General features: G+C 44.1%; 1 pseudogene; it reads right to left on the minus strand.

Annotated features, from left to right (window-relative positions):
- Positions 1-5,983: 5,983 nt before the first annotated feature.
- On the minus strand, positions 5,984-7,045 carry LOC115164871 (uncharacterized; annotated as a pseudogene).
- Positions 7,046-7,812: the final 767 nt, after the last annotated feature.

The raw sequence follows: 7,812 nt of genomic DNA on the forward strand, positions 1-7,812 counted from the left end.
CAGAACTCCTATGGCAGGCAAAAACCTGAGATGCTTCTGTTCAGGAAGTACCCTGTCTGAACATTTCTTGCCCTTCTTTATTATCTCTGTCGTTTACAAAGGATCTCTGCTCTTACGTGACAATTCTCACGTCAACAATGGAGTCTCACAGCCCGGGAAAAACAGGAATGATGTCATTCAAAGCCCTGGCTGAAGCACACGAGAGCAAATGCTGAGTGGTCAGTCAATGGACTAAGCCTTAGGCGCGTGACACGCCCCGCCCCCGGCTTTTGGTTTTTTCCTCAGTTTACAGACAGGCAGATTCCCGGTCGGAATATTATCGCTTCTCTACGAGATAAATTGCATAAATATTGGTTTTAAACAGCGGTTGACATGCTTCGAAGTACGGTAATGGAATATTTCGAAATTATTTGTCATATTTTGCGTCATGCTCGTGGCCGAGATTTAGCGTTGGGATAGTGTCTAGAACGCACGAACAAAACGTCGCTGTTTGGATATAACGATGGATTATTTGGGACCAAACCTACATTTGTTATTGAAGTAGAAGTCCTGGCAGTGTATTCTGATGAAGAACAAGCAAGGTAAGAACATTTTTCTTATAGGAAATGTGATTTTGGTGAAGGCTACACTGGGTGGGTGTCTAAATAGCTAGCCCTGTAACGCCGGGCTATGTACTTACATTATTGCAAAATGTGCTTCATCCGAAAAGCTATTTTAAAATCGGACATATCGAGTGCATAGAGGAGTTCTGTATCTATAATTCTTAAAATAATTGTTATGCTTTTTGTGAACGTTTATCGTGAGTAATTTAGTAAAATCACCGGAAGTGTTCGGTGGGAATGCTAGTTCTGAACGTCACATGCTAATGTAAAAAGCTGGTTTTTGATATAAATATGAACTTGATTGAACAGACATGCATGTATTGTATAACACAATGTCCTAGGTGTGTCATCTGATGAAGATCATCAAAGGTTAGTGCTGCATTTAGATATGGTTTGGGTTTATGTGACATGATATGCTAGCTTGAAAAATGGCTGTGTGATTATTCCTGGCTGGGTACTCTGCTGACATAATCTAATGTTTTGCTTTCGCTGTAAAGCCTTTTTGAAATCGGACAGTTTGGTTAGATAAAGGAGAGTCTTGTCTTTAAATAGCTGTAACATAGTCATATGTTTGAAAAGTGTAAGTTTTCGGATTTAGAGGAGTTTGAATTTCGCGCCCCGCCCATCATTGGATATTGGAGCAGACGTTCCGCTAGCGGAACGTGTAGATGTAAGAAGTTAAGGTCTTGTAAGTAAGTATTTCACTATAAGGTCTACACCTGTCTTATTCGGCCCATGTGACAAATACAATTTGATATAGTGGGTAGGGGGGAAAAGTCTTTGGCTGTTCAGGCAAAATTTGGTCGGTGGTGTCTGCCTCTCCTACCACCCAGTTCCTCCCTGCCTCCCCCATTTTGCTGTACTCTCTCCTCTCGCTCTCAGTTTGGTTTAAGTTAATAATAAGAGAAGTCTGTTCTTTCACCTTGTGAGTTCCCTACTCTCCCTTTCCTGCATTTCAGTTTATGGAAATACACAGTCAAAACTGTTCGCTGCTCTGGCACCCCAATGGTGGAACAAGCTCCCTCACGACGCCAGGACAGCGGAGTCAATCACTACCTTCCGGAGACACCTGAAACCCCACCTCTTTAAGGAATACCTGGGATAGGATAAAGTAATCCTTCTAACCCACCCCTCCCCACCCCCCCAAAAAAAATAATTCGATGTACTATTGTAAAGTGGTTGTTCCACTGGATATCTTAAGGTTAATGCACCAATTTGTAAGTCGCTCTGGATAAGAGCGTCTGCTAAATTATGCAAATGTACACCCCGACGGCACTCAGGGATACTACCTCTGCAAACTCTTCTGATAACATTCAATGGTAAAGTTTTGAAAGTAAACAGTAGAGTGCTGAGAAACTTCACAGAGTAAATAAAAGGGAGAGTGTCCAGTGAACTCCAGGCAAGCTTAGGGAGGCAAAGGAGAGAAAAAAACTGACAGCTTCAGTCATAGCAATGATGAGAAAGTCGGATACAAACAGAAGTCTCTGCCTTGCTCCGACTGTTGTTCTTTAACCTGAAAGTACACAGACATGGTTCTCTAGAGTCCAGAGAAAAGCTGAGGAAGAATACTAATCCTGTCATTTTCATAGTAATGGCACAGAATAATCATTGGACATCTGTTGTTTCCTCTGAAGACGTTAGAGATGTTTAAAGGGACAAAACAAGATCGCTTTCAAATGTCAGCAAATATTGAACAAATTTAAGCCCACATATGAAAAAAGGTAAGGACACTAGGAGCTGAATTAGGGAATTGGAAAAGTTTGCTGTGGTGTCTCTTTGTGTTGTAAAGTTTGAAGAGTGTTGCAACTCTTTCACTGGCCAGTTGGCAGGCCGGTGCTTTGTTTGCAGAGAACGTGCCGCATTGTCTTCACTAGCCACTTTGACAAAATGGCACTCCTACAGTGAACTGCAGCATAACATCATTTCTCACTAATTTGCATTGCTGAGAAATGGACTGAAGTGTCACACAGGGAGTACTCCGACGTACTTCCTCATCTAAATATGTCCCTCCAATTTGTTCCATCACTGGGCAGTGGTGGGGTGGAGAGCTACAGTGGTGGCAAAATAAAGGCATTCATCTGTTTTACTCTCTGGCTCCTTTAGTGCTGCTTCTCTCCAACGAATGTTATAGTATGTGACTTTGTCTCTAAAAATGTCCCAGTCGAATTCATATTTAATGACTATATTAAATTACATTTGCATATGTATTATACGTTAGGTTATAGCAGAATAGTCTAAAAGTCAATGCACCAACCTGCAAATAACTTATAAAAAAGCACTTCAAGGCTTGTTCTAATGAGTTTCTTAATATTTCATTTCTATTCATATGTGACCCATTTCAGGTAGCTAGGCGTATGTCGCAAGTCACAACTTCACAGGACAGCTGTTTGAATGTAATTAAAAAAATCTTATCAAATTAGTTTTTTGGGCAAAAATGCCTTCTTGAACATGTGAACTTTCATGTGCCTTAATAACAAACTTGTATGCCATCTGTAAATACTGATACTGGGCTGGTCTTGCCGAGAGAGGAGAGAGGATTGGTCTGACATAGAAGCTCGTCAATCTGTGTTGGTGATCCTGTCGGATGCGGCTTTTGAAAAAATGTATTGTGTAGTGGAGCTGCATAAGTGTTGCTCTCCACTTTCTGGAGGATCAAGTTTTGAAATCAGTGGAATTAGAGTATGATAGCTAAAGAGATGGAGAAAACACCTGTCTCCGGATTACATCTTGAATGTAAGGGCAATTGTGGCATGGCATTCCTGACAGGGAGACATGTCCATGTATAATGATGTATACAGGTAAGATAGTCTAGCGTTAGCTAGCTACATTTTCAGATATTACACGTTTTTACATTTTGACAGAAAGTGGTTTCATTTCAAGCTAAAGGGTACTGTTAGCTAGCTAACGTTAGCTGGCTGGCTCCCTAGCTGACGGTATTATTCGTTTCCAGAGATGTTTGCTTTTCTAGTTAAAGCCTAATGTTAGCTAGCTAACATTGAACATGATTGGTTAGCTCCCAGCACTGTGGCATTGCTGGCACTGTTCATTGTTGTTTAACTAGCTAACATTGGCTGGCTGGCTCGTTAGCTAACGTTACGTGACGTGTGTACAACACCCGTTGAATATGGCCAGTGTCAGTAAGCGTCTGCAAAAAAGCAAAATGAAATTGTTGCCAGCAGAGCTGGTTAGGCTGTTTTCATCTTATCCTTATTTCATCAGCCAGTGTCAAGTGAGCGCTTCGAGAGTGAAACGAGATGGGTGGGGCTAAAGCTTAATTAAGAGGGCGTGAACAATGCTGAATGGGTGTAGACAAAGGAGAACTCTTCACTAGATAGCAGAACATTCAAAGGCGATTTTATCAAAAATTAGTTTACAAGTTGATCAACTTTCAATGCAGAATTTTCTTTCCCATTGTTCCTCAAATGCAGTGTATGATATACCATTGTAACGGCCGTCATCTGAAGTAGACCAAGGCGCAGTGGGTTGAGTGCTCATTTTAACGTTTTATTTTAATAAACTTGAACACTTAACAAAACGAACGACAGCTAAACAGTTTTGCAGGCTAACCCTAGCAGTGCAAAAACAACTTCCCATAAAACCCATTACAAAAAACACCCCTCTATATAGGACCTTCAATCAGAGGCAACGAAGAACAGCTGCCTCCAATTGAAGGTCAAACCAATAACCCTAAACATAGAACTAGAAAGACTAGACCAGAACATAGAAATATACTAACATAGAACATAACTAAAAACCCCGGAACACTCTAAACAAACACCCCTCTACATAAACACATAGCCCAACAAAACCCGAAACACTCTAAACAAATACCCCCGCCACGTCCTGACCAAACTATAAAAACAAATAACCCCTTTACTGGTCAGGACGTGACAACCATTTTGTAGCTCTGAGTCTCTACTTTTATCTAATCTAAAAAAAAACACAATTTCAAATTTTGCTACATAAGACCGAATCCAGGTTATGAGGCACAAATGTACTCTGAATGAATGTAAGTGTCTCTCAACAATGAAACTAACGACCATCGCTACTGTTTGTTGAGGTTGCACTGGATACTCACACTACACTGACTTTTTCCCACTTACAAAAGCCCAAAAGACGTTCTGAAATTTTTGCACCCCTTGAAAGTTCAGCCACATGACTAAAGCCTATAGATTTCTTCTCCAACTGCATCCATTTTTTCTTTACTGTTTTATTCTGGGTGGTGTTGTCACTTTAATGTTCTGTTCTGGTGGTATTGTGTTTCTGACTTTGTCTGTTGAACCATAACAGTTCTTAAGCACTAGAAGGAAGGCGGTTTGAACAGATGCTGCCAAAATCCCTCCAAAACATGAGGAAAATTAAAGCCATACTCTGATACTCTCTACAATGCATCATCGGAGGGGACTGAACCCCAAAGAGCGAGGTTTGATGTAAACACATCCTAATGATCTCCATTGTGAAAGACAGTGAAGATTATTGCATCTCTGAATAGATCGCTTTTTAATTAAGGCAGATAGCATGCTGAGATTACAGCAGCTGCCTAGTCATTTTTTATAGATAGGCTGGCATAGTCCTCCTAGCCCTGGCGGGGTACACCACCCTGTACCAGGGACTCATTGTGCTCCCCTTTGTGCATTCTCCCTGAGGGGAAAGGTGTGTCACCGGGGATTCCACTGCAGCAGATGTGTCTTTGATGCACAATGGGACACATGCTTCCGTTGACAATGTTTTATTAAACAAGGCTAAAAACAAAGAAAAAATTATAAAATAACAAATTGGCTTTATTTACCACAGTGTGGAAAGAGTGATAGACCCTCTACACTGCCTTCAGAAAGTATTCAGACCCCTTCACATTTTTCACATTTTGTTACGTTACAGCTTTATTCTAAAATTGATTAAAACATTTTTTTCCCTCAACCATCTACACACAATACGCCATAATGACAAAGGGAAAATTCGTTTTTTAAAAGTTCTTGCAAATGTATATATAAAAAACGGCAATATGACATTTACCTAAGATTTCAGACCCTTTACTCAGTACTATTTTGAAGCACCTTTGGTAGCTATTACAGCATCGAGTCTTCTTGGGTATGACGCTACAAGCGTGTCACAGCTGTATTTGGGGACTTTCTCCCATTCTTCTCTGCAGATCCTTAAAACCTGTTTAGGATAGGGGGCAGTATGTTCACGGCCGGATGAAAAGAACGTACCCGATTTAAACTGGTTACTACATTTACATTACATTTAAGTCATTTAGCAGACGCTCTTATCCAGAGCGACTTACAAATTGGTGCATTCACCTTATGATATCCAGTGGAACAACCACTTTACAATAGTGCATCTAAATCTTTTAAGGGGGGGGTTAGAAGGATTACTTTATCCTATCCCAGGTATTCCTTAAAGAGGTGGGGTTTCAGGTGTCTCCGGAAGGTGGTGATTGACTCCGCTGTCCTGGCGTCGTGAGGGAGCTTGTTCCACCATTGGGGTGCCAGAGCAGCGAACAGTTTGGACTGGGCTGAGCGGGAACCGTGCTTCCTCAGAGGTAGGGGGGCCAGCAGGCCAGAGGTGGATGAACGCAGTGCCCTTGTTTGGGTGTAGGGCCTGATCAGAGCCTGAAGGTATGGAGGTGCCGTTCCCCTCACAGCTCCGTAGGCAAGCACCATGGTCTTGTAGCGGATGTGAGCTTCAACTGGAAGCCAGTGGAGAGAGCGGAGGAGCGGGGTGACGTGAGAGAACTTGGGAAGGTTGAACACCAGACGGGCTGCGGCGTTCTGGATGAGTTGTAGGGGTTTAATGGCACGGGAGATGACAAGTGCCTGGATTAGGACCTGCGTCGCTTCCTGTGTGAGGCAGGGTCGTACTCTGCGAATGTTGTAGAGCATGAACCTACAGGATCAGGTCACCGCCTTGATGTTAGTGGAGAACGACAGGGTGTTGTCCAGGATCATGCCAAGGTTCTTAGCACTCTGGGAGGAGGACACAAGGGAGTTGTCAACCGTGATGGCGAGATCATGGAACGGGCAGTCCTTCCCCGGGAGGAAGAGCAGCTCCGTCTTGCCGAGGTTCAGCTTGAGGTGGTGATCCGTCATCCACACTGATATGTCTGCCAGACATGCAGAGATGCGATTCGCCGCCTGGTTATCAGAAGGGGGAAAGGAGAAGATTAATTGTGTGTCGTCTGCATAGCAATGATAGGAGAGACCATGTGAGGATATGACAGAGCCAAGTGACTTGGTGTATAGCGAGAATAGGAGAGGGCCTAAAACAGAGCCCTGGGGGACACCAGTGGTGAGAGCGCGTGGTGCGGAGACAGATTCTCGCCACGCCACCTGGTAGGAGCGACCTGTCAGGTAGGACGCAATCCAAGCGTGGGCCGCCCCAGAGATGCCCAACTCGGAGAGGGTGGAGAGGAGGATCTGATGGTTCACAGTATCAAAGGCAGCAGATAGGTCTAGAAGGATGAGAGCAGAGGAGAGAGAGTTAGCTTTAGCAGTGCGGAGAGCCTCCGTGACACAGAGAAGAGCAGTCTCAGTTGAATGCCCAGTCTTGAAACCTGACTGATTAGGATCAAGAAGGTCATTCTGAGAGAGATAGCAGGAGAGCTGGCCAAGGACGGCACGTTCAAGAGTTTTGGAGAGAAAAGAAGCGATACTGGTCTGTAGTTGTTGACATGGGAGGGATCGAGTGTAGGTTTTTTCAGAAGGGGTGCAACTCTCGCTCTCTTGAAGACGGAAGAAGTCATCCGCAGAGAGGGAGGAGGGGGGGAGGGGGAGGAGGATTCAGGAGGGAGGAGAAGGTAGCAAAGAGCTTCCTAGGGTTAGAGGCAGATGCTTGGAATTTAGAGTGGTAGAAAGTGGCTTTAGCAGCCGAGACAGAAGAGGAGAATGTAGAGAGGAGGGAGTGAAAGGATGCCAGGTCCGCAGGGAGGCGAGTTTTCCTCCATTTCCGCTCGGCTGCCCGGAGCCCTGTTCTGTGAGCTCGCAGTGAGTCGTCGAGCCACGGAGCAGGAGGGGAGGACCGAGCCGGCCTGGAGGATAGGGGACAGAGAAAATCAAAGGATGCACAAAGGGAGGAGAGGAGGGTTGAGGAGGCAGAATCAGGAGATAGGTTGGAGAAGGTTTGAGCAGAGGGAAGAGATGATAGGCTGGAAGAGGAGAGAGTAGCGGGAGAGAGAGAGCGAAGGTTGGGACGGCGCAATACCATCCGAGTA

Source organism: Salmo trutta, chromosome 3 (genome assembly GCF_901001165.1).
Source record: "Salmo trutta chromosome 3, fSalTru1.1, whole genome shotgun sequence".
NCBI lineage: Eukaryota > Metazoa > Chordata > Actinopteri > Salmoniformes > Salmonidae > Salmo > Salmo trutta.